Raw genomic sequence first — 7039 nt, 5'->3', positions numbered from 1 at the left:
TTTTACATAGAGGGACACAGAGCTGTTGCAAACACGTTTAATATGATGCGCGTAATATGCATATTTCATAGGTAGAACAAAATATGAAATATAGAATACGACAATAACGATGAAATCTTCGTACGTAACGATGGAAATTTTTAGTTGGAAACAGCTGAGATCTTCAACATCAATGGGAGGCCATGCGTTTCTGCACGCGTTTGCGATTTTTTAGGTAAAACATGTGCATGCATTCTGAGCCACAACCATGCGCAAACTTGAAACTCATTATTTTTAATTCGCAAGAAGGGAGCGAACTACTATTTTGACGCGTCACGTTGCCACTTCCGTATTGCGAACGTAGAATCATTCGTATTAGTGTACCATTATGTATTCGCGGATTAGTTAGCAACAAAACAGCTGTTAATTCGACTGAACTAGTTATGTCTTTCGCGATGATAGATATACACAATAGAAAGTTAATTATTATGTAGTTTGAAAACTAGTTCTTAGTTGGTACAGATGTTTGAGAATTCGAATCAAGTTCAGGGTTACACGTTTTGCCAATCCGAAACACCGACATTTTAAGAACATGACTTTTCTTAAAACTGCGATGTTAAATGCATTTTTAAGTGTAATTACTTTGATATAAAGTTAGAACGAAAGACTACCTATCGTAAGATATTTCATTTTATCGGAATATTACGATAGATTAATAGCGCAATTATCAAATTAATAACTCTGAATGAGGCATAGATTACGGTAATATTCTAGTAATATATTGATAATAACATCGATCTAATTTTGTGTAATCAAATAATGCATAAATTTATATACCACGCCTATATGATCAGAATGGAAAATACGAATGCACTTAAGCAACGTAATTAGCTACTATTTGTATAAATTACTTTGACAAACCTATTCGTTTTCGAAGATATTAAAAGATACTCGAACTGTTGGGTCGTCCGAGAAGTTTCTTTCGTTTTATAAGGAAATAATGGATGCACGATATTTTCCGTTTTATATTATTTTATCGATCTATTTTCTTCTATCGAAATAAAGATCACAACGTTCGACAGATTGGGTTTCACGTTTGTAGAAAGATGCGCGTTGTAAAAGACTTTGTAAAAAACTTTTCGGACAAGTTAACAGATACTAAGAATAAAAAAAAAATATTTTTAAGAATAATCGTTGCTTATCGCATCAAGACTTCGATAATAAAATAGCAACAGAGTGACCATTCGAAGAGATAAAAATATAACGACAAGCTGATACGTATCGATCGTTTAAATACATACGCGAATCAAACAAACAGAAACACAAGTAACAGACATCGAAGTTATCACTTTCTATATGGAAAAACGTCAACAGTATAGAATACATTATCCACGATAATGCATCGTCAAACAACTCGTTCGCTTTAACGACCAGAATAAACGAGGAGCGCATCAAGTTTAACCTCCGTTAGACGCAACCGTTCGCAGATCCGCGAATCTAGTACGAGCATCAAGAATTCAACCGCAACTTTCCTTTACGATTCTACGTTGCGAACATACCTTTGGTTCTAACGCTGCAAGTATAAACCGTGGTATCGTCGTATTTCAGAAGAAAATCGTCACGTGATTAACAGTACTGTGTCAGGGTAACGGAATTAATCCTTCGAGCATCATATACTTTACGGACACGATACAACAAAATATTAATTTACACATTTAAGCTCTGATCTTCTACTTTGATCTTTTCCTTTTGTTACGTAAGTTTATATAAAATTCTCCGTTCTTCGTGTGAGAGTGTAGGATAGCGTTTTTTTTATTTCACAGATATCAAGATCTGTACTAATGAGATTTCGCAAGATACGTATCGCCTCCTTATTACGAAAGCGGCACAACTCGAAACCATTGCACCTTCGAAAATGGAAAAGTCGTAATTGATTATATACAAAGATGAGATTATCAAAGATAGGAATTAATCTTTAACTATGCCGCTATGTATCTATGTATCTAGCTGAAATTTACAAATTCGAGTGTATTATAATCTACCGTATATTGTTATATAATTGCAAGGTTAAAAGAGAAACATTGGAAGAAAATTTCATATCGATAGTATTAAAGGACTAAAACACGCTTTTTTTTTACTTCCTCTTCTTCTTTTTTTTTTTAAACGTTTATCGCGCGTCGCGCGTCGGCGCGAAGATATTCGCGCAGGCGACGGCAATAACGAGAACGTTCGTGCACGAAACAATGCGGCCCTATTCACGCTCGTTATTTCCCCTCGAAACTCATGCAACAGTGGCATAGACTCACGAACTTCTGCGGCCTCCTGTTCGTTTCCTCGTCTAATTAGAAAATTACCTTTCCCTCTCCGCCGTGTTTTCGAGGACGAATCGTCAAACGATAAAAACGCTCGAATCGTTTAACCGCGTCTTCATCGAAACAATAACGTGCAATTTTTTGGAAATATTTTATCTTCGCCGAAGTAACGTAATCGGAGCAATAGTTCGGCTTTATTTCGACTTTAACCCTGTATTTTATTTACATAAAGTTAAAGATTATTTCAAGTTTGAGCAAATGACGAAGAAATCGTTATTGCTGAGCATAATTTCTAGTTTTAATGCCACGTTACGTATCTTCTTAAATCGCTACAAATCGCTTAAATCGCTTAAATCGCCCGTGTATAATCAAATATTGTAGCAGGGTTAAAGGAACAAGTTCGCGCTAAAAGAACGTTTGTTTCTGTCGCGATGTGTTGCCGCGTGTTTCACACCTTTCTTTAATCCTTACCACTTCGAAAGGAAACAGGTAACGAGTAGCGATTTTTGTCGCTGAAAACATAAAGGAACATTGGACAATATGCAGCGATATTTCCAAGATACATGGAACACCGACAGAAAGTACGTAACTCGTCGTTGCTTCGGTGAAGACGCAGCTTCTCGTCGACACAGTCGTGGTCGATGAACGGCTGACGACAAAACTTGTCATCGTATCCGAATTTGCGAGAAGATTAGGCGGTGGGTGCCCGCGGAAATCGGCGAGACCGAAAGGAAATTAATAGTTCGTCCCGGATGTTGGTCGTTCCTACCGCAGAGCGTACCGCAAACGTTAACCCATGTACGCTCTCTCTCGTCTTCGCTACGACAGAATTGAAACGCAACGTGCTTCTCTGACGCGTACGCGCGCATTTATTTTCGAGTTTCATTAGATATCGTCGATTACGTCCGGCAAACGGGTGCCTTCTGGTGTAAGAAGCGTCGACAAGGCGCGTCACGTTTCTCTGTCGTTAACAGACTCGCGTATTTTCACGCGATTTCGTATTTCTATGAACAGAACCAGAGAAATGGAACCTACGTAGGAATTTGTTTCGTCCGCTAAAAATCATAAAGAGTATACCGCATTGAATATTTTATATGTCTTGGTACACTGTGTACAGTCTGAGGATTTTTCCAGCTTAAAATCTATTATAAATATTATCAAAAACCTGCGGTCTAGTTATTTATGCAAGCTTTCAGGTTTTGCTTAAAAAAGTATTTTGACGGATTTTTAGATTTTAAACTTGCGCGTTGATCGGTTTATCTCAAACCGCTTAAATATCTCGAAAAACACGAATCATACGAAAAAATGTTTCGGATAAAAATTGCACTCCATCGAGTGGGATATAATATACTTTTGGGCCGGCATTAAGGATTTGTTAATCTCTACTCCGATATCTTATTGTTTTGTGTTTTATAAGATCTGAAAAAGTTCCGTCGTACTTATTATAGTCCCTAGTTTACTATACAAGAGGCACTTTGGTCAAATGTTTAAACCATTTTGCAAAAAAAGTAAAAATTTAACGGAAACTTATGAAAAGATTAGGATTTGTCTGAAGCCATATACTTTTGTATTAAATAAATATTTTCAAGAGTTATTGCAGCGTTTTATCCGTAACACTATAATCTTCTGACAAAATATAAAAGAATTTGCCAGTCCTTACAAAACTATAATTATTTCGAGACCTAAATTTACAGGAATGTTGAGCGAATTATTTGTTATTGGAAAATGACACGAGAAACGCGACGAAGAAGAAAGACTCGTATTTAATTTGTATGAGAAACGTATGAGCCATAGGAGAAAGAATTCACTTACTTGCCAAACGATTGACGTGGTCGGCCGTATGAGCCGCCGAAGGCGCAATGTTCATTTTATCCTCGTGATATTCAGAAATGAATCATAAGAATGTGAACGAGCAACGTATCGAAGTTTAAAGAACACGTTGATGCCCCGCGAATTCGCGTATTGACTGAAGAGTAAGTTTAAGAAAGGTTGAAAGGGAAACTTTGCTGCGACTATTACGGAGAAGTTGAAGGTTAAGATTGAGCAAGATCCCACGTAACTCATACAAGAATTAGCCACAATGCTAGACGCAAGAGAGGAAAAATTTACGAAGAAGTAAGGAGTCATTGAGGTGAATGGGGAAAGTGAGTAGACACTTTGTATGCATTGTCCTCGGCAAATGCTACGAATATTTCATATCCAACAACTTCAACGCATCGTTTAATTCCACTTGTAACAAATATACATAGGTTGGAAAGTTCATAGCGAAACATAAGAAATGTTTAAAAGCGACACAGTCTTGGAAAATTTCTATTTTATCGAAGAAATAAGTATGTACTTTCCAATAATAAATTCCATCAAGTAGATGTTAAAGATATTATTTTTGTCAGAAACTTGTTCAACTATGAAATTTGAAGTTTATAAAAACCAGTCACTTTCAATTCAGTTTTTAATCGACACAGATACAAATATGATATAATTCACGTTTCACGAAAATGAAACGAGCTATCAAGTAACAGATTACTATGAGTAATCCAATCGTGTACATAATCACAGGGAAGTTTTATTCCAGTTTTAAAAGTTCAAACCATCGTATAAATCGCTTATTCGTTATCAAATAGGCAGAGAAATTACGCTAAAATATTTATAACTGTTAAATGTCAAATTAATCGAATCTGGAAATAAGAAGGTTATGTTCTTCGCGAAAAGAAATATCTTTTCCCGACACTCGTTAATTTATTCCTGAAGAATTTAAATCGGCCAGACGACGAAACACGTCGAATCGTTCAAAAACCAGTAAAGACGAGCATACCAAGAGTTTTCATCGTTCTCGACTGAAACTGAGCGCAGAAACGCGGCTCCTTGCGAGCTTCCCCTCGTCACAACCTGATGCCCGATGTGCGTGCATACGTACGTGCGAGCGTGCGTGCGTGCGTGCGTGCGTGCGATGAGGATTCAGCCGAGATGAGTTCCTAGAAATGGCGTGCGGTATCATCCCGTTCCATCCTGCATGCCGTCAGTTGCGTAGGTGATACAGACACGCAGGGTTCCACGCATCCATCGCACGCATGCTTGCGTGTGCGTGCTATGGCTAAGCGAGGCACGAGGAGATAAACGAAACTACCCACGAAACAAACCCAAAAAGTCGAACGAGAACTCGTAAACCACGACAAACAAAACCAAGCTGAACGAACTAAAAAAGATCCTACTATATAACGAAAGAAAACCAAAATCAAAAATAAAATTAAAGAGCGAGAAAGAAGCGATCTGAAGAAATAAAACCCCGACAAAAAAAAAAAAAAGAGAAAAAGGAACCCAACTAACTTGAGAGAGAGAGAGAGAGAGAGAGAGAGAAATAAGTGAACGGTGAAGGATTCTGACGAAAGAGGAAGAAGGAAAAGCGACTTCGACGGCGGAGTTGGCAACACAGGTAAAAGAGCCCACCAGGTAGGTTCTGCCGTCAGTGGCGATGCAGGCGATGCGAACGAGAGGAAGGACTCTGGGAACGACGTAGCGAAGGTGGATGAGGAGGAGGTCTGAGGAGGCCGAAGGAGAACACTGGCAGAGAGATGCAGGAGAGAAGGTGGTTTGAGGAGGAGGAGGATGTTGGTTGGGCGAAGGAGGAAGGCGAGCAGGCTGGCGCAGAGAGGCTGAAGAAGGGAGGGGCGGGTAGAAGGGCAGCAATCTCGCGGTAATCTAATTTCAGCGTGCGGAGGGTTCTAGGAACGCGGCGTGACATTAGCGAACCACCTTCAGCATCGTCCGTTCGTACGTGGCGTCCTCCTCTCTCTTATCTCCTACTCTATGCTTCTATCTTTATCAAACCACCTCCGCCAACCTCTGTCCTCTCTTATTCCACCTACCGCACCGCGACTTCCTCTCCTCCTCCACCTACTCCTCATCGCTATCCTACACTCTCCAACTTCGCTGCTCTTACGCCGAGGGAGGCTATCTCCTCGTCTAGTTACCGACGCCGAATAAAGTGGTTCGACGTTTACGTCGACCCGGGCTAACGGGTAATCCCCTGCACGCCTCTCTGCCACCATCCTACACACCACTGTTCTTTTCGTTCTATCGTCCTGTCATCTGGCTTTCGCTCTATCTTTCTGCCGTTATTTATCTTCTTCTGCTCGGGACGTCTTCTTTCCACGACTTTCTAGGCTCGTCCAGCCTATCCGCCAAATTAGACGTATCGGAATTGGCGAAGGAATAGAGAGGTCGTGAATTATCGTATTAAAGGCGGTACCGATTGATACCGCCCCTTTCTGCAAGATCGAGGATCGATGCAGATGAGCGCGCTACGTCATTGGAATTTTCGGTCGTGCAGCGTGCGACGACGTTTGCGCGATTCGACAGGATTATATTTTTAATGGCACGAGAATTTTAATAATACGAATAGACGAGCGTGCAATTCTCATATTTTATTACTCTCGCTCAGAAAGTGACATGTAATATATAATATATGAGAGAGAAAGAGAAAGAGAGAGCATACTTACGTATTGTATCGTATTTAATTCGATAATAAATGACATCCGGACAAGGAAATATGCTATTCGGATAATAGGACATTTCCAGATACTAACTCTTCGTATTTATATACCAAAGGTTCTACCAGAGAATCTGCTACTGTTGGCGAACAGGTGCACGCATCGACGGCGATTTCAGCAATCGACCGATTACGCGGAACGCTGCCAGAGATTAAGGACGACTAGCGAAACGTCTCCCCGTACCAAGCACCCGGCAGCCGC

The sequence above is a fragment of the Bombus impatiens genome, unplaced genomic scaffold (genome assembly GCF_000188095.3).
Source record: "Bombus impatiens unplaced genomic scaffold, BIMP_2.2 scf_0064, whole genome shotgun sequence".
Lineage (NCBI taxonomy): Eukaryota > Metazoa > Arthropoda > Insecta > Hymenoptera > Apidae > Bombus > Bombus impatiens.
The sequence above is the reverse complement of the archived record's forward strand: the minus strand, read 5'-3'. Positions refer to the sequence as shown.